We start from the raw sequence: 25,918 nt of genomic DNA on the forward strand, positions 1-25,918 counted from the left end.
GTTAAATAGCGTAGTGAACATTCTGTTTTGTAATAAAATGTGAAACGCCTACATTAGATAACATCTTGAGTGATCATGGACATTTAACAATGAATTACTCTAATATCCATGCTTTTTGTCTGGCCTTAAAGAGACATGTTTTCAGACATTGTGTATATATATAGTGTAGCATCCAATATCCCCTATAAGCAAAGACATTCACTTTGCCATCTGCCAGACACACGCTAAACCGCAACCACACAAATCATAATTCAGTCTGCATACATGAGTACAACTTGATAACTTGTCATGAGTTAGAGGGAATGTAAATTGAATATGTCACCTGAGATGCACGAGAAATGGCTGCGATTTTGTCCCATGATGCGGTCGACAACCGGCAAATGCACCTGTATGTGAAAGATCAAATATAAAACAGTGTATAGTGTCAAAAAGTATTACTCATGCAGCTTATTCCTATAAGCATTCATTAAAAAACAATTGAAACCACCAAATGCTGTGATCTTACATTGGAGAGAAAACCACTGTGGTATCATACATTGATAGTGCCCTCAGGTCCCCAAAGGAGATATTCAACATATAGTGATATACAATAATATTAATAACGAGAAAAATTAATAGATTGTATAATTTTTTTTACCCTTATGCATAAGTATGGATACTGCTAGATGAAGCTAACAAACTGGTAAGTGTAGCCCTCTTACCCCCACCCTAAGTGAGATTGAGGTGGGTAGATGTATCTGACTACTTATCAGTGTGGTGCTCTACCTGTTTGGCAACCTGGAGGGCTGAGCTTCCGCCACAGGGAACCTGGGGTGAATTACTATTACTACTACTATATGGTGCAGCGCCTCCACCTGCGATGGCTCCCAGCAGAGCGGGAGTTGTTCCTCGCAGGACACATACAAATGAACACATACACTGGATGTAAAATAGCAACGGTCATTACTATATGCAAAATGTAACTTAACACATACATCAGCAATACACAACAAGATATAGTACCACCCTCTGCCACTAGCTGGCAGCTATAACCTAGCCCCTAACTGGGCTATACCCTTACACCCCCTTCCCAACCCCGTGTCCAAAGAGTCCAAGCCCACCCAAGTGTGTGAACAGGCCTGTCACATGTGAGGAGAAAGTTAAAGTTGGTGCACATGTGGAAAGTTGTAAATACCTGCCCAGGTGTCTCTACACCTGGGTGTCTTCGCAAAGGGTCTACCGGCACCGTTTGGTCCAGCGCTGATCTGTACCTCTGCGTGGGATGGGGTCCAGCCGGACGTCCCACCGTAAGGACAGTCTTGGGATCAGCAATGCAGCATACAGGAAAATGCAGCATACACTATACTGGGTCCCTGTACCAAAGAACTGCACAGGGTCTCTCTCTCTCCATACACTAATGAACTGCACAGGGTCTGTCACTAGGTCCCTGCCTAGAACACAGCTGAAGGGGCACAGGGTCCTTACCTAAGGGCCTGTCCCTGTGACCACCCACCCTCACTAGTGGGGAGTCAGGGCCTCAACTCTAGCCTTGGGATTTCTGGCCTAGGGCAGAAGCTAGCAGCTCTCTGCCCAACTTCTTTCCCCCTTTGTATCCTTAGCCTTACTCACTCATGTTCTTCACAACATTGTATCAAATCCCCTGCTGCAGAGAATCTGCAAGTCTTAGTGGCTGGCTGGCTGCAGGTGACAGGGATCATAGGGCATTGCCCAGAGGCTGCTGGAAGATGTAGTCCACTCAGGACCTCTTTCCTATGGGGACCGCGTGTGCGATCTTTCCTGCGCCTGTGCGAAGCTGTAATGGCCGCCGCTACGCTTAACTGCACCTGCGCAACTTCCCAGAGGTCCTGCACACTTGTAATGGCTACCGCTACCCTTGCCAACCTATGCGCATTGCGCAAACCTCACGTCACAACCAAGATGGCGGCGCCCACCGGGAGAAGTCACCGTCCCCCTTCCCCCACTGCCACAGGGGTAAGGCAGGGGGCAAAGGAAGATCAGGGGAACCGGAGGTGACCCCCTTACATAAGCATAGAATACTGGTGAGTACATATCCCCCATTGGGCTTAGTGGAAAACTCAATTCACAAGAACAAATATCAATAATATGAGAAAGAAGAAAGAAAATCACATAGTACTGTATAAAAAGTAATATAAAATCATATATCAGAGACTCTCAGAATCTCACTTGCGGATTACAGTATTCGTTCTTTCGTGCATTGAATAATGAGGGTTTCTTGTAGTCCCTCAGCCACCTGGGTTTGGGGTTTCTTTGCTCCTGGAGTATTTGGCATCTGCGTGTCCCAACAGGCTTGTGCCGAGAACGCTGTTGCATCAGTCATTTCCTGGATCATGTCCTAGATCCGCCCCACAGTAACCCTGAGGATGCGAATTGTCATTCGTGAACCGTGTAGGGTGAACGGTACATGATGCGTTATTGCTGGGAGGTGACTGTCTGTAGTCTGGAAGAGTGTAGAGAAGATTAGAATGATCAGCTGTGAGGTAGTGGATGACGTCATTGCGTTGGCACGAGGGGTGGATCTAGGATATGAGCCAGGAAATGGCTGATACATCGGTGTTCTCGGCACTGGTTTGTTGGGACACGTGGATGTCAAATACTCCATTGGCAGAGGAACCCCATGGTGGTGTGACATGACCGCTACACATTTTGCGCAGCTATGTGCTTCATCAGGAGTTACGTATGGGGTCGGTGTCTTGCTTAATATACCCCCCACACAGCAGTGGTCAATTAAGGATAATGAGGTCAAAAAAGGTATCAGATATTTGCTTTTCCTTATAGACATATAAAAGGTCACACATTAAACATTACAGTAAAATATAATGGATTACATATAATAGTATAGATGTCATCTCATTTATATATTCCCAACAATGTGCAAATATCTGTAGTAAGATTGAATATGACAATGAGATTCATTATCATACATAGATAAGGGGGTAATTCATTACATTCATTAGAAAATGCATAAGATTAATCGAGAAAAATTAATAATAATAGTAATTATACAAATGAACGAATTAGAAATAAATAAAAAGAAAGATGGGGTGGAGACTGTCTCATACCATCTCATACAACCCATACCGTGGCTTGTAACATGGCAGGCAGGGGGTCCATCGGGGCTAAAATGAATGCAGTTCAGCTCTAGAGACCCCCTGCTTAATTATATGTTATTAAAATAAAAACCACGCAATCGCCTGTCAGAGGCACACAGAGAGAGGGATACATTTTAGCTACTTTCACTGTGCGTCTCGTACAGACTGATGCAGTCTGGTAGGTCCACACAGCGGGAGTCCCATTCAGAAGAAGGGTCCCTCTGTGTTAATACTGATCGGCCTTTAGTCTGGACAAGGGGATTCATGAACATGCAGGACCAGGACCGTACCCTCGGCTGATTCCGCACCAACTGAGAGACCAACCATTGCACTACATCTGTAATGCAATCACACAGATCAGGCTATGTAAGCTCAGGATTCGTTATAAGCATCTGTTTTACAGAATGACTGTCAGGAAATAGCCCTGACATATATTTTCCTAGTTCTTCCTCTCCCCTTCTGTTCCTTATCTGTCCACCGGGTGTGCTGCTGTTTTCTGTCTGCTCTGGAGTTCCTCTGTCTGTCTGTCTCCTTTTGGTGCTCCTGTGTTCTGTCCTTATAGTTTCATGTCTCCTCTTCCTCCCTTGTCTTTGTTTTGTGTCCAGACTCCTTATGCCCATGCTTCTACTCCTGTTTCTGTTCCGTGTGGAGTCATGTACTGATTAAAGGCCCATGCTAGTAATCTGGCTTGTCCCCATTTTTTTCCTGCTACCTGCTCCCTAGTTAAGTTTCTGCTTCCTAGGATCAGTTCCTGCTCCCCTGCCCGGCTCCAGCATTTCTGTTGCCGACCCCTGCCTGGACCCCGTCGATCCGGCTTGCTGCCTGCCACCAAACACTGCTTGTGACCCGGATGATCCTGCTTGCCGCCTGCCACCGACCTCAGCCCATGACCCCAAAAATACACACTTCCTGCTGTTCTGGCCAATGAGGACGTACCCGCTCCAGGAGTCTCCCTGTGACAAGGACAGACACACTGACCAGATGTGTTAGTAAGCAATTAACTAAACCACAACCACTGCAGGCTCAACCAGGCAGGAGAGAAGAAGATGGTTACATACTTTCAATTTCTCCACTATTAAAAATAAAAAAAACCTCTGTACACTCCCCAAGTTCAGCAACCCCCGCTAGTATACATTAGTATATACAGCATTTATTTATTTATTTATATATACAATGTTTTACCAGGAAGTAATACATTGAGAGTTACCTCTCATTTTCAAGTATGTCCTGGACATAGTTAATATGACAAATAATACATGGTTACAAATACAATTATATAAATGAACAGGGTATACATTACATACAATACATTGCATGCACAGTTAGAGAAGATGTATATTATAGGCTTATGTAACAGTTACAGACCAGATTAAAATGTGACACAGCCTTAGTTTTGAAAGAACTTAAACTGGTGGTGGATGTGAGAGCCTCCGGTAGGTTGTTCCAGCTTTGGGGTGCACGGTAAGAGAAGGAGGAGCGGACGGATATTTTGTTGAGCCTTGGATCCATGAACAGTCTTTTGGAGTCTAATCTCAGATGATAAGTGCTACATGTGGTAGGGGTGCGGAGCTTGTTCAGATAGATGGGTAGCTTGCCCAGAAAGTATTTGAAGGCAAAACAGGAAAGGTGAACTTTGCGCTAGACTCAAATGATGACCAATCTATTTCTTTGAGCATTTCGCAGTGGTGTCTGTTGTAGTTGCATTGGAGAAAGAAACGACAAATTGAATTGTAGAGGGTGTCAAGTTTGCTAAGATGGGTTTGGGTGCGGAGCCATATACTATGTCTCCATAGTCTATAATTTGCATTAGCATCTGCTGTGCGATACGCTTTCTGACCAGCAGACTTAGGGAGGATTTGTCCCGTAAAGCACACCTAGTTTGGCATAGGTTTTGGATGTCAGGGTATCAATGTTCATTCCGAATGTTAAGTGGGAGTCAAACCATATGACCAGGTATTTAAAACTAGTGACAGGTGTTAGGGTGGTGTTAGCGTTGGTTCTGATCTGGAGCTCATTCACTGGAAGCTTTAAACATTTAGTCTTGGTCCCAAATACCATTGTTACAGTCTTGTCAGTGTTTAAAAACAGTTTGTTTTGGTAAATCCAGTTTTCGAGTCTCAAAAAGTCAGACTGAAGTATGTGTTGAAGGTCGGAGAGGCTATGCACTTCCCTTCTGGTTCTAGCTCCACACTTAATGCAAACTGTAATTCAATCACACAGATGAGGAGACACAAAGTTGTCTTAATGCTTGCTAGAAGATCTTTAATTTCTGTGGAGGTAAGATTTGTGTGTCCTCCAGCAGTTTCTCTGAGACTGCTTCAGAGCCATGTGACCCACTGCAATTTTCTTCCATCTCTTTGTGCATTTCCCACTTCTTTAAGAGGTTGAAAATCTTTTGTGAGGAAGATGGTTTCCTGAACGTGGGAAGCATTTTACAGTATACAGGATGTTCCAATATTCATAAATAGCATTTTTAGATTATACTGTAGAATTGATCGACTTGTCTTTTTGCATCTTCAGTAAATGGAGCTACCCTCTAATGCAACTGATACATTACACGTCACGCATGCACCCTCTTTTTTCATTTATAAAGTAATATTATCTAAATTAAAAAAAAAACAAGAATTATTTATGTATTATTGTCAGCTACTACACGTTTTACTGCAGTACATGTACAATGGGAAATGTAGCCCTACTGAGAATGTAAGTTATGTAAACTAGCAACCACTTAGATTATTTTGCAAACATATAACCACAGTAACTGCACTGTAAACATCTCTGTCATAACATAAGAAATGGTTTGATAGGCAAATTGGCATGAAACAATCACTCTGTCACTGGACCCCCTCCCTTCTGAACCAAGCTTTTTTTTACGTCAAAGTTAATCTCCTGTTGGGATTTCCCTAGCTATGTCCTCTGGCCATGGTTGTCTGCCCCCCCCCCCAGAGCACCCCTGAGCTGGGTATTGGTGTGAATTGTCCTCTCCCTGTTTGTTCAGTAGTAGTCATAGCACCCTCACTATTTCCCCCACAGCCTATCATGTAAGGCCTGGTAAGAACAGACAGTGCTAGGGTTAATTGTTTGCTGGTGACATCACATCTCCTCAGTTGCTGAGTGTAGCAATTTACAGGCACAAGTCTGGGCTTGTGGAGCTGCTAGAAGGAGGGGGAGAGATAGTATGGCTCCTCCTGCTGGATCACAAAGTGGAAGCTACTAAAGAGATATAGTCAGTTGATCCCTCACATAGGGAAGTGCAGGTACATCCCTCATCTAGGGGTGATGACCATGGATTGCGAATATTGACTGCCTGGGATCCTCAGGCTCCTGGGATGATAGTCCAGGGCAAGTGAAGAGAAGCAGGACCTTCCTATATGAAGCTCAAGCAGATGGGGTATTCTTAGATGCAGGGTGCTAGGGACAAAGAAGCCAACAAGGGCTGAAGCCTGCGCAGAGTCCTTACCTGAGAGGGAAGGGTTACAGAGGGAAATTGCCCTACAAGGGACAAGAAGAAAAGCCTGTCCTATGATGATATGCTGTGTCCTATTATATGCTGTGAGAATCCACTAGTAGTGAGAGATTGATCACTGGTACAATTTAAGCCCTGAACTGTTGTGCCTGTCAATAAACCCCTTTGAGTGCAAAAGATCCTGGCACCCTATCTCTTGTCCTATATCCACAACCATCAACTTCATTCTCCATTACAGCCAAAGCCTGAACGTGCCAGAAGGAACCCTGAGATTGCAGGTAACGGACCAGGGAGCTAACATACTAATCCCATCAGGAGCTGGTTGGAGCCATGTCCACACATGTACACCTTAACTTCTGCTGCCGGGGGGATAGGGGTGTTACATAGTCATACCAACTGCAATTCTAGAACACATTTCTATTATTGTTCAGAGCAGTGGGCATGGTGAGCCTGTGTTAAACTTAAATCAAACAAAGCAATCTGTGGCGAGGCACTTAAGCGAACAAAACTTGGTGCAACTTGTTGATTACTTGGCTGTAAAATTGCACACAGCTTGAGCAGTGGGACACAAATAGCCAGGGATAAACCTTTAATCAAACAAAGAAACAAATACAGTGAGGCTATTAATCAAGCAAACCTGGCACTCCATATTCAGCACACCACTGTTCCTTTATTTTGATTATTATTTGTGTGTGCAGTATAATACATTATAGTACATTATGTTCAAGACACTTCAAAATAAAACTGTATCAACATTTATAATGCAGTGCTTAATATACATCCCTGAAGACATCGCAATCCTGTTGTTGTTGAAATATTAACTTATCTGTTTTTATTTATTGGGGGGTGATACTCTGTGGTGTAGAACTAGTGTAGTGTGTGTGCGCATGAACAATAATTTAATGGAACGCATATGCTTCCCCCCCTTACATCTCATCCGTTGTCCCCAAATATACTGTATTCCTAAACGCCCCCTCCATTCTGCCCATTACATCTGCCTCTCCTTCTGCCTTATTACCGCCTCTCACTCCTGCTTACAAAAATTCTGTAACATCAGACTCTCCCCCAGCTTTCAGATGTTTAAAAATTCCCTGGCATATCTCTAACATCCACCCACTCTCTTCAAACCCTATTGGGACCAGCTGTGCAGCTGGACCAAACTCTAAGCTATCTAACACCTCCTATCATCCGAACCCCCAAACATTAATGGAATAAGCTGAGTGGCTGGACCATACTCCATCCTCAGGCATAATCCATCCCACGATGATCAGTAACTTTACCTTTTGTATCAACAATGCCCCTTATTCCCTCTAGATTGCAAACACTAATGATAAGGTTAATTATTACTTTTTGTATCTGTTTGTGCTTGTTTGGCCTTACTGTATGTGTATGTCATTCTTTTCATACTGTACATTTGATATCACTCTGCACCCCCACTGTACCACCCTGCAGAACACGTTCAAGCTTAATAATTAAACAATAATAATATCCCTTCTCATGTCATTTGCTATGCACACTATGTTTCTGTTCTATACTTTAAAAAAATATGTCATAATACACAGAGACTATGTCCGGTATGTGTGTGTTTTTTTTTAAACAGTACTATAGTATATAGATTGTAGCAAAAAAACATCAGGGGCTCTGAATTGTGAAAATTGTCACACCACTTTTAAAGTGCACATTAGACGTGGATATGCATGCTTTGCTATTCTGTAAGCCGTAATCGCATGTCCAATCCGTGTCTAAAAGGCATTTTTAGAAGCGGGTTGATTCAAGCTGTGAAAATCTGTGCGTAATTACAAAACAATTTTTTTTTGTAAACTTGCTGTATTCTAGTATTGACGAAAAGTGCAAAAGGATAAAATACTGCAAACATCTAGCATTTTTTTCTCACCACCTAAAAGAAGGCAAGATAGGAATTGTGAGTTCCCTCCTGAGTCTGAAATAGAGCTTTTGCATAGTGGTGGTGGGGGATGAAAGGAGGGGTTGAAGGGTTTGGGGTCCTAACATAATAGTATCTGCAGTTGTATATACAATCATGTGAAAAAGAAAGTACACCCTCTTTGAATTATATGGTTTTACATATCAGGACATAATAACAATATCTGTTCCTTACAGGTCTAAAAATTAGGTAAATACAACCTCAGATGAACAACAATACATGACATATTACACCTTGTCATGATTTATTTAACAAAAATAAAGTCAAAATGGAGAAGCTATGTCTGAAAAACTACATACACCCTTACTGCTTCTATAGCAATAACACCAGGGTAGGGAGGGGGAGGGGAAAGGAAGAGGGGGAGCCCTCGCTACTGCCAATGACACAGGTGCTACAATCCGGGGAAATATGAACAACAACACAGAGACGAAGAACCCCTATGGTGAGAGCACTCAGCGGCTGGTGATACTGATGTAACTTATGGACCTGATGGAGACAGTAAGTTGGTGTGTAATATGAAATGGGTTAAAAACAATTGGGTTAAAAACAGAGCATACAGACCGTGGGAATCTGTTGTATCAGATAACCCCTCCTCAGTTGGAGGGAGTGAATGCCTCAAAGACGTAATGACGTCATAGGTGACGCACTTCCGATTCGTCACTTCCTGCATACCATTGAACACGGCTTCACTCCCTCCAACTGAGGAGGGGTTATCTGATACAACAGATTCCCACGGTCTGTATGCTCTGGAGGAGGGGGGTTTGTTATTGCAAAGGCTTTTTTACTCACAGCACAATGTCAGACGTGGCATTTGGAGACACTGCGGCAGACGTTTTCAAGTCTGCTTCAAGGTCCAGCCACACAGTGTGTCTAGTGTCTATACCTTCACTTTATAACCAGTTCAGGGTATATGGGTTTTTTTTTCATTGTGAATAGAATTATAAGGTTGATGACTCCAAAAGCCCTTTACGTATATTAGTGAGGGCTCCGGGCACAAGTCGTTGTCTTAACACACTTTGGCAGATATTACTTACCTGCCAACCTGTCGGACTCGCAGCACTGGATACTTACATACTGAAAATTAGTATATATGGATTTTTGTCTGAACTGAACAGACGGTACACACTTTGAGTTATCTGCATATTCCATTACTGTATGTGTATATGTTCACATCGAGTATGACTCATATAGGCCTCCAGCTATACTAGTGAGGGCTCCGGGCACAAGTCGTTGTCATCACACACTTTGGCAGATAACATTTACCTGCCAATCTGTCGGACTCGCAGCTCTGGATATACACAGACCTAAACAGCGAGTGCATTATAGATCATGTTTGAGCTGAACAAGCGGTTCACATCTTGAGTTACTTGTATTGCCTTATGTGTTCATGCCATACAAATATTCCATTGTTTGAGGATACTACCTACCCGTTAACTGAACTGTGTATACATACTGACCTATATCGTTGAAGTGTATAGAGAGAGCCTATTACTGAATAGGACTTTATATCCTTTACCCCTTACCTCCATTTTATTCTAATTCGCTAATCACATAGAATTATCTCATATTGAGGACCATTTGTTTTATTTGAGGATTTCTCCAATTAAAATTGTTTTTAACCCATTTCATATTACACACCAACTTACTGTCTCCATCAGGTCCATAAGTTACACCATAGGGGTTCTTCGTCTCTGTGTTGTTGCTTCTATAGTAATTAAGATGCTAAGTAGCAGACAGGTGCTGCTAATCAAATGCAGTTGATTAATTGATCATCAGCAAGTGTGACCACCTCTATAAAAGCTGAAGTTTTAGCAGTTGCTGGTCTGGAGCATTCAGGTGTGGGTTAACATAATGCCAAGGAGGAAAGACATCAGCAATGATCTTAGAGAAGCAATTGTTGCTGCCCATAAATCTGGGAAGGGTTATAAGGCCATTTCCAAGCAATTTAAAGCATCATTCTATAGTGAGAAAGATTATTCAAGATTATTCAAAAGTGGAAAACATTCAAGACAGTTGCCAATCTTCCCAGGAGTGGACGTCCCAGCAAATTCACCTCAAGGTCAGACCGTGCAATGCTCAGAGAAATTGCAAAAAAAACAAGAGTTATATCTCAGACTCTACAGGCCTCAGTTAGCATGTTAAATGTTAAAGTTCACAGTACAATTTGAAAAAGACTGAACAAGTATGGTTTGTTTGGAAGGGTTGCCAGGAGAAAGCCTATTCTCTCTAAAAAGAACATGGCAGCATGACTTTGCTAAGTTGCATCTGAACAAACCACACGACTTCTGGAATAATGTCCTTTGAACAGACGAGACCAAAGTGGAGATGTATGGCCATAATGCACAGCGCCACGTTTGGCGAAAACCAAACACAGCATATCAGCAAAAATACCTCATACCAACTGTCAAGCACGGTGGTGAAGGGGTGATGATTTGAGCTTGTTTTGCAGCCACAGGACCTGGGAACCTTGCAGTCATTGAGTTGACCATGAACTCCTCTGTATACCAAAATATTCTAGAGTCAAATGTGAGGTCATCTGTCTGACAACTAAAGCTTGGCCGAAATTGGGTCATGCAACAGGACAATGATCCCAAGCACACCAGTTTATCTACAGAATGACTGAAAAATAAAAGAATCAAGTTGCTGCAATGGCCCAGTCAAAGTCCAGACCTCAACGCGATTGAAATGCTGTGGCGGGATCTTAAGAGAGCTGTACATAAACAAATGCCCGCAAACCTCAATGAACTGAAGCAACGTTGTAAAGAAGAGTGGGCCAAAATTCCTCCACAACGATGTGAGAGACTGATAAAGTCATACAGAAAACGCTTACTTCAAGTTATTGCTGCTAAAGGTGGTTCTACAAGCTATTGAATCATAAGGTGTACTTAGTTTTTCCCACATGGCTTCTCCATTTTGGCTTTTTTTTTGTTAAATAAATCATGACACGGTGTAATATGCCATGTGCTGTTGTTCATCTGAAGTTGTATTTACCTAATTTTAAGACCTGCTAAGGAACAGATGATTGTTATTATGTCCTGATATGTAAAACCATGGAATTCAAAGAGGGTGTACTTTCTTTTTAGCATGACTGTATGTCCCATGAAACCTCTCTCCAAATAAATCTCGGAGAGAAGCCTTTTCTGAAAAAGGAAAACACATGAGGGACCCTGGGAGATATGCTAATGATTATACAAAGTATTTTCAAATGAGTCGAAGCTTCTAAAATAGATCCTTCAGGACAATACATTGAAGGGCCCATGTGATAAAAGGGGAACTAGTGTCAGGCTGTAAGAGATATGTGCAGAGGTATGCAATGGAGACCGTTTTTAAGGTGAAATTAAAATAAGGCTTTATTGCCTGTTCCTTTAAACAATACAGCAAACAAAAATTTACATAAAACAATAAACACCTATTCCTGGGTACCCGAGACACCTGAGAAATATGACTAATATGACAGTGGAGTTTCCCAGCATCACCACCACCGCTCTATTACAGGCTCGGGAAGGAGTTTGCACTTCAGGTCATTACGCTTCTAAGGTAAGTACAATCCATCTGATTTGTATATTGAACTGGGTGGTTTGTCACTTTTTATAGAAGATGCGATTTGCAAAAGAAGATAGGGATTTTTCTTATATTTCACTCCATGACTTCTGATCATGCCCAACCATGTGGTTTGTCAATGACAAATTCGGAACCACTAGCATTGACTCCTTAGTATACATGTAATTTGGCTTTAATACACACAGGCATCACCTATTATTAACTAAAAGAACAACAAAAGCCACAAGACACTGCTGGGCATCCATGGTGGAGCATGCATCGAAGTGCCAAGACATTAAAAAAATTTCCCCACGGTCATGGTAACAGTAAATCGTGTTACATCTGTACAGCTGCAGCTGCCGGGTTTAGACCACTTGCCTTGAGAATTCTGCACTAAAACCCATCCAATGCGGCGAGATTTCTGCAGCACGCTGCACGGTTTCTGCAGTCAGACTTATGGCCCATCGGATTAACACAGCGGGGGGTCCCTGCATTTGAATGGGACTCACGCTGTGTGTATCCTACCGGGCTGTGAGTCCCATTCAAATGCAGGGACCCTCGCTGTGTAAATCTGATGGGCCATTACAGCCTTCTGTGGACAATCTCACTAGTTGCGGCAAAATGATCACAGAATTTCCAAGGCAAGTGGTCTAAAATCTGCAGCTGCATGTGTATGTCTGAGGTGCTCCTGTGCAGAAGAATACATTTTAAGAGGGTGTTCAGATTACAGATCTGTACATTGTGCTGGACAAATAAATGCAAGGGAAGGGGAAGAGACGGGGCAGCACTCTCGCTTCAGCTTAATATAGTAAATATGTATAATCAGATACAGGTGCAAGGAGGGAACAAAGGGTTAATGGTCAAAAAAATAGGAAAAGAGAGCCCTGTTGAAAGCGGGAGGGATAGGTTTCAGTCACAGATAGCATTCCAAGGTGCACTGTTTGTAAGTTAAACCTTTCTTGCTTTAATCATTGTAACACCGTCAAAAGAAGAGATCAGATCTCAAAAGCTAGCACAAACAAAAGCATTTTGTTAGCCCAGAATTGTATTGTCTATTCGTGTGTGTGTGTGTGTGTGTGTGTGTGTGTGTGTGTGTGTGTGTGTGTGTGTGTGTGTGTGTGTGTGTGTGTGTGTGTGTGTGTGTGTGTGTGTGTGTGTGTGTGTGTGTGTGTGTGTGTGTGTGTGTGTGTATATACTATTAAAGGCAAGCAAAAAAATATAATATAAAAATAGCAACATTTTAACTTGTTATGGTTATGAGAATTAAAGTATCACAATCCACCATAAAACAATAATGCTAGATTTGAAACAACTTCACACTTACAAGATGTTAAACTTCGGAGTAAATAACAATCTCTTTAACTTTCATACTAGTTTGATGTTATCAGTTTGATTGACATCAAAGATACTTGCCCCAAGCATCCAGATAATATTGAAGATTACAAACGAAATCATTAGAACTGGATATAAGATTCTTCAAGCATACTCATTCTCCTATCGTCTTTTAACAGACATGCCATTATTTACATGTAGTAGTAATGACACAATAAAAGGCAAATTAATATTTAATAAAGCCATGCTGAAAAAAATCCATACATATGGTTAGCAGTATAGGAGTAAGACATTGATTAGATCATTATAAATGTATGCACCTTAAAACTCCATGATCCAGTAAATGAGCAATCTTTAGGACTAGGCTGACCATATTTAATTTAGACAAAAACGGGACATACCCCCGATGAAGAAACACCTACTTCAGCACATGGAATGCTCAGTGCAGCGGGAATGGGGGTACACTCCTTGTGATAATCAGTAATATCGGATCACTTAACCCCAAAAATCAAACTGTTGAATGACCCACTTTCAATTGAATTTAAAATAAAAAAATGTATTACCCAGTAATAACTGATCTTCTCAGTGGATGGAATGATGCTGTCCCCTCAGTTTGTGCACTGGGGTGGTGGGGGTGGGATGGAGTGGGTTGGGGGGTTGGTACACCCAATCGCCGCTTTAAACAATCACAGAAATGGGATTACTTAAACAACTCCTAAAATCAAAAGGAGGCACAAACACCTCTTGATCTGGGAGCATTATGTAATGCAGTGCTAGAGTCCTGAAAATTAAACTGCAAGAACTCGATTTTTTCCACAAATCTTAAAAATGGCAATTTTGTTTTTAATCCTTGTTTTCAGTTTCTTAGTACAATAAAGTAAACACAATAATTATAATATTTCTGGATTCTACACGCTCCCTCTCCTCACCAGCTTCTCTTCCACATGCTCCTCTCCTCACCTGCTTCTCCCCCCCCCACACACACCTCTCCACCTGCCTCTCACCTACATGCTCCTCTCCCCACCAGCTTCTCCCCCACATGCTCTACTCCTCACCTGCTTCTTCCCTCCCCCACATATTCTGGAGCAGGCATGGAGGGGAGGGAGCACGCGCATCCCACATGTGCTGAAGCGGGCTCAAGTGGGGGGAGGGAGGGAAGCGCGTCAGACCACTGGAGCGCGCTCCTTCCCTACCAGGAAGGAAGGGGGCCGTCGCGGGCCGCTCAAAACGCGACAAAATTGACATTTTTATTAAAAAGCCGGGACGATTGGGAAATAGGGGAAAAACGGGACTGTCCCGTTCAAAACGGGACGTATGGTCAGCCTATTTAGGACAAATGCAGTATAATGGTTAACAATGTACTCTAAAGAAAGAAAGCTTTAAAAAAAAAAGCTGCGCACTAAACCAAAGATGGGCATCCTTCAAAAAATTAATGAGCAATCCTGAACCATCATGAACATTGAGGTTCATCTGCAGTGAAAGTGCTGTTTTCTTTAACAACATCTCACTGCGAAAGAAAGCTGGGACAATAGGAAATGTTGGATGTGGGATAGCCGACCAGTTTTGCAAAAGTTTTACACCAGCTTTTCACTGGGGCAAAAAAACACAACAATATTTCAAAATACTGTGCACGTACATGTGTTTTTATTCATAATAGATAAAAGATCAAGGTGAAACTATGACAATGTTTAATAGATAAAGTTGTAATACAGTGTGCCACAATTGTGACTGTGACAGGGTCAATAAATCATAAAATAGCACAAACTCTCTTCAAGACCAATAACATATAAAATATAAAGTTGGGCAATAGCAACAAAAAAAACAGACAACAGAATAATAAAACATGTCTTTTTGCAAGTCATGCATGTTCTCATTCTGTCTCATATAGATTATTTGAAATTCATTTATTTGGCCTCCCTGCCTCACAGCCAGCTGAAAATATACATGTTAAGTGTAGTGTACAGGGAAACTAAAGTGTAAATATTGGGGATAACAGCATGAAAATGATAACATGTGGCAAAGTGAAACCTTGCTCAAGAAGGTATAATGAGAGGAAATCTAAGTGGTATAATGAGAGATATACAGACCCGGTAGGCGTAAAAGTGCATTCCTTAAAAGGGCAAGTAATAGAGGTCAAGTGCACCTGGAGTCAGTAGTGTAGGCATAAATAATTTCAAGAGATGTGTCTATTGAATTTTCAGCTTGGCTTTAAAAATGGAAAAAGTAAAGGGTTGACAAATATAGAGTGGAAGAGAATTCTATACTATAGGTAGGGAGAGAGGAGAAAAGGTTTAATAATTGAGAGATAAAATGTGCACAGATAGGACAACCTTGGGTTGAGTGTAAGAGGTGACCAGGGACTGGGTGAGAAATTAGAGTAGATAATTATGGAAGTGTAAGGGAGTGAAGAGCCTAAAAGGAACGGAGGAGAATGTTGTCATTTATACACAGATTATTAGGAAGCCAGCAGAGAGATTTCAGAAAATCAGAAACAGAAATGATTCTACAAAAACAGATGATTCTAGTGTAGCTCCTGTAAGTAAGAGCGGGCTACTTATCCTTCTCCTACTGGAGTAAGCCCTGCTAAGGGCAGGCGCCAGTAGTAACCATGGGTTTCCCCCCCTTCAAAGCCCTGCCTGGATAGATGATAGAGGAGGGGCCCCCTGACTCTGACTCTGACTCTGTGCAGGCCTAGACAGAGGGGAGGTCCTGCTGACATCATGAGGGGCAGGGCTGACTCTATTTAGTGGGCTGTCCTGTGTGTGTATGTGGATGGCAGTAGTTCTGTGAGGTCATGCTGCAAGTGGAGTCAGAGAGGAGAGAAAGAGGTGGCAGTCCAGAATGCCCAGTTCTGTGAGGATGTCAGTCTGAGCTGGAGCAGAGTCTGGAGAGCAGAGTGTCAGGACTGGCAGTCTATGGAGAGCCTGGAGGGAGTATGTGGAGTGATGTCCTGGAGCGAAGGAGAGTGCTGGTCTGAAGTGTAGTAAGACCCAGCAGAGCACATGCCTGACCTGAGAGGCCCTGCTCAACGTGAGAGTGATATCTGTAGGAGAGACATCAGAGCCCCTCTGAGTAGAGCGGACAGGACTATAGAGGTGGACCACTGCCCCTCACCCTATTTAGGGGGTGTGGGGAAGGACATCTAGCCTCACCCCTAGGGCCTACCGTGTGGGGTGGAGGCAGGGGTATTGAGGACCCCTTTCAGCCCATCTTGCTGGGAAGCTTACTTCTGGAGGAAAGGAGAGGAGAGAGACACCTGTACATTGGGAGCACTGTTTCTAGGAGCTACTCTTTGCATGAACTGCTGTATACTACCTCAAGTGTTACAAGACAATAAAGACACTGCTGCTGTTTTACCTAAGACTGTGTGTGAGTTCTGGAGCATTCACCCTGGGACCAGGGTTCTTTCTCTATAAGGGTCCTACCCCACATCCCTGGGGATTAAAGGGAATGGAGGCGCTGCACCATTGCTAAAGAATGAAGGCGATTACCCCAGAAGCCTGGCCCTGTTGTCCCAAACACCCACGCGGGAGACTCAGGCCCTCCTGTTCCAAGCAGGTACGCACCACCCAAGTACATGTAGCCAGCCCTCACTACACCCTTGATAGACATCTGCATCTGGGGGGGGGGGGAACATGGGTTACATTTGGAGGCGAGCTGCTGAGATCCCAAACAGGTCAGGCTTTCAGCGAAGCAGAACGGGAGGAGTGAAGTGCACCTTCCGTGCAAGTGCTATGGAGGTTAGGCATATCATTCCAGGGGTAGTCAGGGGAGCGTGGACTTCCGCACAGTACGCCCTGGGTGCCCTAGATGGGTGATGTAAGATTGGTTTATGGCTATTGCTGTCCTTGTCCCTTGAGGCAGGTAGTGTGAGGCAACTGGGGGGGTTAGCCTGTTAACTTGTCCAGGGACCATGGCCCAGGGCCCGCACTATGAGTGGCCAAAAGTAGGAGACGCCCGTACTTAGGGAGATGCCGGGTACACTAGCCAGCACCCACATAAAACACACCACAAAGCTCTTGTAGGAACCGTCAGCGAGTGCGGTGCACAGAGAAGGAATTCTGCCTAGCCTGGGATATGTCACATCATACTTGTGGGTAAAGCAATGAGAGATAGCATGCAGAGAGCATCAGAGAGTATCAGTGAGTACAGTCAGTGTCTAGGAACGTGTTACACCATAGACACTGAGAATAGTGAAGATATACATTTAGTGGGCTCATCAAACATGGCGGCCGTCACTACATGTGCTCCGCGGAGCAAAAAAGAATCCAAAATGGCGACCGCAGCGCCATCCACGGCCCAGCAGTTAGCAGCCAAACTAAAATGGCGACTCCCGCCAATCCTGGAGCGCGCACGTGAATCGTGCAAAGAGACTGTGCGAGAAATGTGGAGAGAGATGTGCAGGGGTTTGGCGCCAAACCCAGATTCCCTGCAAGAAGAGTGGAGCGGTGCGAAAGCTGAAAACCCACCCACCTGTGCTGTGACTGGCCAACAGACAAGGCCACGTCACACTGAGAGAAGGAGTGTCCCTCCTCTTGTTTCCACCAGAGGGAGGGGGCACAAGGAGAGCCAATCAGAAGAGTCTTCCCCAGCGAAGGGAGGGGCAGGAAGTGAGGGCAAGGAGCTTCACTTCTGTCTGACATTCAAAGAGAGAGGAGCCGAGACTTTGAACTGTTCCACCCCTGAGCGAAATATGGCCGAATTAAGCACCACGATTTACCAGCTCCCAGGCGGCTTACTGGTAGTGGAGATTGAGGACCACGAGTACCTCCAGTGCCTGTGCATCCACTGCGGGACACCTGGACCGGTACCAAGAACGAAGGCACGATGCTCGAAATGTGGCACATACTACTTGTGGCCTAACAAGCCATGGCCATTGATCGAGACCCCGCGGGGTGCCTCTCCGGGAACACTAACGGAGGTGGCGGAGAAAAGAGACGAGGCTGCCCTAGTTCCCTGCATCACCCATGCGGTAGGAACCAAGGCCCAGCCCGCTACTGAGCCGAGAGAACCGTCGGCGGAGAAGAGCGCGACCCCAGTGGAGGTACCAGAGCGAGCTCGTTTTGTACCACTACCCACTGGCGGTACCGGCCAAGAACCCGGTGACTCCCTTGCGGAGGATCCGATCATAATATCTTCGGAGGAGGATGATGGCGTCCCATCGGTGGCGATGTGCCTACCGGCAAACCACCCCAGCTGTAACAAAGATGGCAGTCCACTTACCGGAGAGAGGGAGCAGACGAGTCCGGACCCCTTCTGACAGTGAGCGCTGGTGCGGCCTGAGGCCTGTAGAAGTCCCACGGCCGTGGTGACTCCCGGCGCGGCGGAGATGGCGTCCAATACAGCTCCGGAGGAACCCAAGATCACCAGCCTGCAGCGGAGAGGTAAGGAGACTCAACCACCCCCTTACTCCTGCCAGGCGAAGACGAAACCTGCAGAGGACGAGAAGAAGAGGCATGCGGCCTATCTGACCGTCTGCGGACCGGATGATCCACCACCGCCCCTTCCGGTCCTCGACGCACTTCCGGTGCGTGACCACGGAGTGGATGGAGATTCCGCGGGTGCCGATGATGACATCAATTCCGGGTCCGACTGGAAAAGGGGCCCGGGAGCGCTGTTCTCCCCACGGAGAGCAGCAATGGCAGCTGCAATGGCCACTCTGAGAGGCCAAGGTCCTCCCAGAGGATCACGGGGCTCGGTGGAGAGAGCAACCAAGAAGATGCCCACTGGTCGCGGTATTACCCGCTTGCTGGACACTGATTTGAACATTGCACCAGCCCCAAGCCCCAGTGCCATCGCCCCGGGCCACTGGCCCTGCCCCGTCATGAGTATTACCACCGGGACCTAGCGGGGATAAATTGAGCAAGTACCCCAAATATTCAAGGGATGTACTGGATTGGGAATTGAGCGATGATGGGTCTGATGGGGAGGTACCGTATGATAATGTAATTCGCATTCCCAACCTTGTGCCTTTTTCTCCTGCGTTTAGAGGGAGGGCCCGAGGGTCCCACACTACAGCAGAGGCTGGGCCTGTAAGTGAAGTGGTTCAAAAGATGAACCCTACAAGGTACATCAACGCCAAAGGGAGGAGAGATTGCTCGCGCTCTACAGAGGCGGGTACGTCCGGTGTCTCATCGCAAGTGGAGTCCGAGGTAGATACCGGTAGCCCCTTAACAGAGTACGAGCACCGTGACAAGTGGTGGGCACCCCTGTTTACCGGGTACCATGAAGGTATGGACCGCACCAGGTTTGTCCTCATCAGAAATATCATAGTCGATTATTGGTGGGCGGTAGGTGCCTATACTTCCCAGGAGGTGGCGGATGAACTAGAGCATCGGTACAGGGAGATAGAGCTAAAGATCATTCTGCCAAAGGGACCGAGTACATTATATGACGATGTTGCTCCTGTAGAACCGGAGTTTTGGGTGCTGCCAAGCAGGGCGGGACGGAAGACCTTGACTAAGTTGAGCCGAGCAGACAGAGCCATAGTGGCTAGGTATAAGCAGTCCCATGGTTATGAATACCCTTATGTGCCTGAACCCATAATGCAAGAGATCGAGGAGAACAGGGAAAGTTGGCTCCGAGAAGTTGTACAAGAGTACTTGCGGATGAAATTTGGTAAGGCAGGTTACCATAATCAGGACAGGATCAGTGAGTTGGTCAGGATCTGGAGTATAGGACGGGGCATATACATGCACAATGTAATATATCGGCCCGAGTCTGGATCGGTACAGTCATATCACGTGACCATAACTGACCATAATGGTAGAAGGATACGGTAGCCTGATCCTAAGCATTACTATTAGGGTTCTCCCCGTTGGGAGTAACTGTGTTCCGGAGATATTACCTCACTGGGTATTGTCTATGCATATACACTGACATGTTTGTGTTCATGTTCCCAGGTTTGTTTGCTGCAGGATGGTGCTGCTAAAAGTAGGTCCAAGTGGGGACCATGGGATTACACCAGAGGGAGAGTGTAGCCCCTGTAAGTAAGAGCGGGCTACTTCTCCTTCTCATACTGGAGTAAGCCCTGGTAAGGGCAGGCGCCAGTAGTAACCATGGGTTTTCCCCCCTTCAAAGCCCTGCCTGGAGTGATAGAGGAGGGGCCCCCTGACTCTGTGCAGGCCTAGACAGAGGGGAGGTCCTGCTGACATTACGAGGGGCAGGGCTGACTCAATTTAGTGGGCTGTCCTGTGTGTGTCTGAGTTCAGTCTGTGGATGGCAGTAGTTCTGTGAGTTCATGCTGCGAGTGGAGTCAGAGCGGAGAGAAAGAGGTGGCAGTCCAGAATGCCCAGTTCTGTGAGGATGTCAGTCTGAGCTGGAGCAGAGTCTGGAGAGCAGTGTCAGGACTGGCAGTCTGTGGAGAGCCTGGAGGGAGTATGTGGAGTGATGTCCTGGAGCGAAGGAGAGTGCTGGTCTGAAGTGTAGTAAGACCCAGCAGAGCACATGCCTGACCTGAGAGGCCCTGCTCAACGTGAGAGTGATATCTGTAGGAGAGACCTCAGAGCCCCTCTGAGTAGAGCGGACAGGACTATAGAGGTGGACCACTGCCCCTCACCCTATTTAGGGGGTGAGGGGAAGGACATCTAGCCTCACCCCTAGGGCCTACCATGTGGGGTGGAGGCAGGGGTATTGAGGACCCCTTTCAGCCCATCTTGCTGGGAAGCTTACTTCTGGAGGAAAGGAGAGGAGAGAGACACCTGTACATTGGGAGCACTGTTTCTAGGAGCTACTCTTTGCATGAACTGCTGTGTACTACCTCAAGTGTTACAAGACAATAAAGACACCGCTGCTGTTTTACCTAAGACTGTGTGTGAGTTCTGGAGCATTCACCCTGGGACCACTGTTCTTTCTCTATAAGGGTCCTACCCCACATTACTGGGGATTAAAGGGAATGGAGGCGCTGCACTGTTGCTAAAGAATGAAGGAGATTACCCCAGAAGCCTGGCCCTGTTGTCCCCAACACCAACGCGGAAGACTCAGGCCCTCCTGTTCCAAGCAGGTACCCACCACCCAAGTACATGTAGCCAGCCCTCACTACACCCTAGATAGACATCTGCATCTGGGTGGGGGGGGACATGGGTTACACTAGCAACAGCATTTTGTATAGATTGTAAGGGAGAAAGGTGGGTGGCAGGAAACCCCCCCAAAAATAATCTTGCAGTAATACATATCACAGAGAGAGTGATGGCATTTATTAGCCTTTTAGTAGTTAAGGGACAGAGGAAGGGTTGTACCATTACAATGTTACAGAGGAATAAATTGCAAAATATAGTATTAACGTTTATGTAACGCTGTCCCCCCCCCCCCGTCCCCCCACCCCCAATCTCATATAGGGACCACTACTGGGGTTCTACACATATTACTCTGTGTGTGGTGCGGTACCTTTTTAGGCTCACAGGAGTACTGAGTCATCTGCATAGATGGTAATGAGACCAGGACAGGCTTAGGTGGATCTCTGTGTTCTTCTTATCAGTGATTCAGCTCCTCTAAAGGTGATGAGACCCATGGTAAAAGGATGTCAGTCCCCATCACTGCCCTTTTTACCCCTCCTGCCCAAGAACTGACACATGGCAGAGGTATACTGTAGTTGAACAGGGTTTATTGCTGTGCAGAGCTGCAGAAGCTCTTCATAGCAGCAGTATGGTGTCTCCGAAGTCTCAGGACTTCTAGATGGTGTTGCCCCGATTTTATGGGCCTTAAGTCTTGATGGTCTCTAGGCCGTCCGGCCTGGAGTGGTCAGGCTTTCCCCCGATGGGGAAGACTGACAGCCCTTCCTCTCTCCTTGGGGAGCAGATTAAGACTACTCTAACTTTGATGCTCATCCTTGGAAAACTCTGGACGGGGCAAGCTCATGGACTGTACCCATCACTGATAGGCTATACACAGGCCATGAGTCACCACCTTCCTTCCTTCACTTTCAAGGAGAGCAGAAGGACGGTCACTGGCCCATAGATTAATCTGCTGCTGCCTGGAACTTAACAGGACTTACAGTGGTGTGAAAAGAAAGAACACTTTCTTTGAATTCTATGGTTTTACATATCAGGACATAATAACAATCAACTGTTCCTTAGCAGATCTTAAAAATAGGTACTGAATTCTTAGTGTGGAACATGCGCTCCAATGCCAGGTCCGTTATAGGTACAAAATTATGCTTGTCAATGATAATCCACAAACACCATAGGGTGTAAAGGTTTAAGCAAAGATTTCTGTATTATGGTATCCTTGATGGGGACCTATATTCCCTGAAGGCGCTTAACAAAGGAGCAAACTCCCTGCACAGAACCTCATTGGGATGGGCCCTGGAACACTATTAAACCACAAAGCATATCATCTTGAATAGAATAAAGTCTCTTACTCACATATCTGGAGCATCCCTGTCCAATACAGGTGTGTGGAGCGTGCTGCAACTTGTTTGAAAATCCAAATCCGCATCCATAAAGGTAAAGGTGCACAGCGGAGAGAGTGGGTCAAAAGCTAGTTAAAACTTTACTTTATTGATCCATAAAAAGAAAGGATGGAGGTGTAAACCCTCCTACTGTACATGTTTTGTGCACCAATAGATCCGGTCACCATTTATATATTGTGGTTTATGGTGTTGCTGTTAATAGTACTCAGTACTATTTACATGTAGCTGTGAGTGCACTCACCACTCAGTTTGTCTGTAGGTGTGGTGACGTTAGCTAATTTAGCTGTGGGCCAAATCAAGGTATCCACTAGTAGAGCCAGTATATGTCAGCACCTGGATCATAAAAGGGTTTTATACTGTATATAGACAAGTATAGCTACATTTTCACGGTATACCATCAATCCTGTGTACACAGGCACCCTCAGAGCTTGACTATCAAGACACCCAGTGGGAGGGGTTTCCTTTGGAGTAGCTGACCATCAGGTGCATCAGTGCTTCTCATAAACATGGGTGATTCTTGTTTTCCCTTTGGCTGTTGAGAGATAAGATATACAGCTGTTCAAACTGTATACAGGGCTGTTGTCTCCTCACACCAATCACACCATTACAGTGTATGTGAGTTTGGTATGAACTGAACGCGTCAGTAACTCTGACACTACATTATACTGGGTCTACAACTAGTCTACCACACAGCAAGAATTACAGTGGTGATAGGTGTTCATACATATGCCATTAGGTGGTTAGTTACGTGCAAGCTGCACACAGCTTGGCAATTCACCATTCATACATCACAGCCATTATAGCACCTATACTCCCGGAAGAAGCCTTACGGCGAAACGGCCGTCGGAGTATCTATACCACTCACTCTCCTGTGGCCCACTGCTGCCCCGTGCTGACCACTTCTCTGATTGGAGCTCTATTGCTGGCGCTTCTCTATCCGGTCTGTGTGACTGCTGTGTGACTGCTGCGTGACTGCTGCATACAGTGTGCTGGATGCCGGGGGCTCGCACTGCCTCTTACTTACCTTCGATTTGGATTCCCCTTCTTCTCTGGATATCCTGTGCAGTGTCATAGCAAGTATCTGGACAGTATTATGCTCCACGGTGCCCTTGGGCTACTACACACTCTGTCTGCCTTAGCTTATATTAGTTACATCTAGCTCTGGCATTAGGGAGTCATTCCTATATATATTCTCCCTTGTATTCTCTGCTGACTCACTGCTATAAACCCCATATCTATAGTGGACCCAACTTTTGCATATTCTAGACATTTATCATTTGTCTCTCTCTGGTTTATTATATTTGCCAGGGTCTAGCTGCCATCATGTGGCTGTACAGCATTTAGGGTATAAAACTATTACATTATTTATTTTTGCTCTTTTCTCTGCTTATATTTGGGTTTTGTGTAGATGCTGCTAATCTTTCAGTCATTTGTACTATTCTATTTTATTGATCGGCCGATCTTCACTGCATTTCCAGGGGAATTTTCTTTCCTCTGGATTTGCATTATTATACCCACGTATATTGTATGCTACATATTTTGGGTCTCTACATGTAAATTGTGTATCTCTTGGATCAGCAGTGTTTATTTTGTATGTGTTTAGGTATATTTTAATATTTTTGTGTTTTGTGTTGATAATAAAATCCATTTTGTCTTTTCACATATTGTTTGTGTGCTTTCAACAGACCCTCTTTTTTTCTTTCTGTATTTCTATATTATGTTGGGTTGTTAGCAACGCCAGAGGGTAATTTTCACCCTTACATCTGGCCCAGTGATTTATTTTGATTTATGGGGAGTGGTTCTAATTGCGGCACCAATTCTGTGAGTTTGTTTTATATAAAAATAAACAAAAAAAGACTGCGCTTTAGGTATCTATCTGCAATAATGTGCAAACTTAACTGTATTTTCAAAAATATATAAAAAATAATTAAAAAACCTAATATATACCAGAAAATGATGCTCTAGCAATATAATACCCAAAAATAAAAATATATAAAAATAAAACTAAATCAATAACATAAACTAGTATTACCAGTGACTATTCTAATTAAAACATATAAACATGCATATATAAGAAAAATAAAAAGAATGAGTGCGCATAGAGGAGTATAGGGAAAAAATGTAATTAAAAAATGTAAAAATCACAAATGATTAAGTAAAAATAGAGTCCACAAAAACCATGTGATGAAAAAGTCCTGTCAGGATGGAAGGAATGGATGGTGGCCCTCTATGTGGGATACTGGCAGCTTTCTGAAAGGAACAACGACCTCCCACTGGATCTAGAAAACAAGAAGAGAAGAAAGCGCCCGATCCTAGTGTATTATGATAAGATACAAAATTTAATGTTCCAATAAAACTCCAACAAATGCGCACGCACAAACATAAAAAGTATTAAAGCATGTAATGAGTAATACTCATTCGCCAGACTCTAGAAACTGCTGCTCCGCTCACACGTCCTACTCCCACAAGTTGTATGGCACCTCTGAGCTACCGTCCAGCAGGAGCTCCAGAGAGTATGCAGCTACTCCTGTTCTCAGCCGGAAACAAACTGTAGTGAACAGAGGTTCCGGATAGGAGTAAGGGAGATGGTAGGACCAAGGGAACCAAATCGCCAGTGTGTCACCATGAGGTGGCGTCCCAAAGTCCCAGAACACAGCACGTCAGCGCGGGGCAGCGTCACAGAGTCCCAGAGTCTGAATGAAAGTCCCAGATATAGAAAAGGTCTGGTGTAGTGACCATCACTAGTTAGACTAGTATCCCTACGTTTTTCTTCACACAGGTGATTTCATTAGTCATTTGAACTATTCTATTTTGTTGATCGGCCGACCTTCACTGCATTTCCAGGGGAATTTTCTTTCTTCTGGATTTGCATTATTATACCCACGTATATTGTATGCTACATATTTTGGGTCTCTACATGTATATTGTGTATCTCTTGGACCAGCAGTGTTTATTTTGTATGTGTTTAGGTATATTTTGATATTTTTTTGTGTTTTGAGTTGCTAATAAAATCCATTTTGTCTTTTCACATATTGTTTGTGTGCTTTCAACAGACCCTCTTTTTTTCTTTCTGTATTTCTATATTATGTTGGGTTGTTAGCACCACCAGAGGGTAATTT

Source organism: Ascaphus truei, chromosome 3 (assembly GCF_040206685.1).
Source record: "Ascaphus truei isolate aAscTru1 chromosome 3, aAscTru1.hap1, whole genome shotgun sequence".
Taxonomy (NCBI): Eukaryota; Metazoa; Chordata; class Amphibia; order Anura; family Ascaphidae; genus Ascaphus; species Ascaphus truei.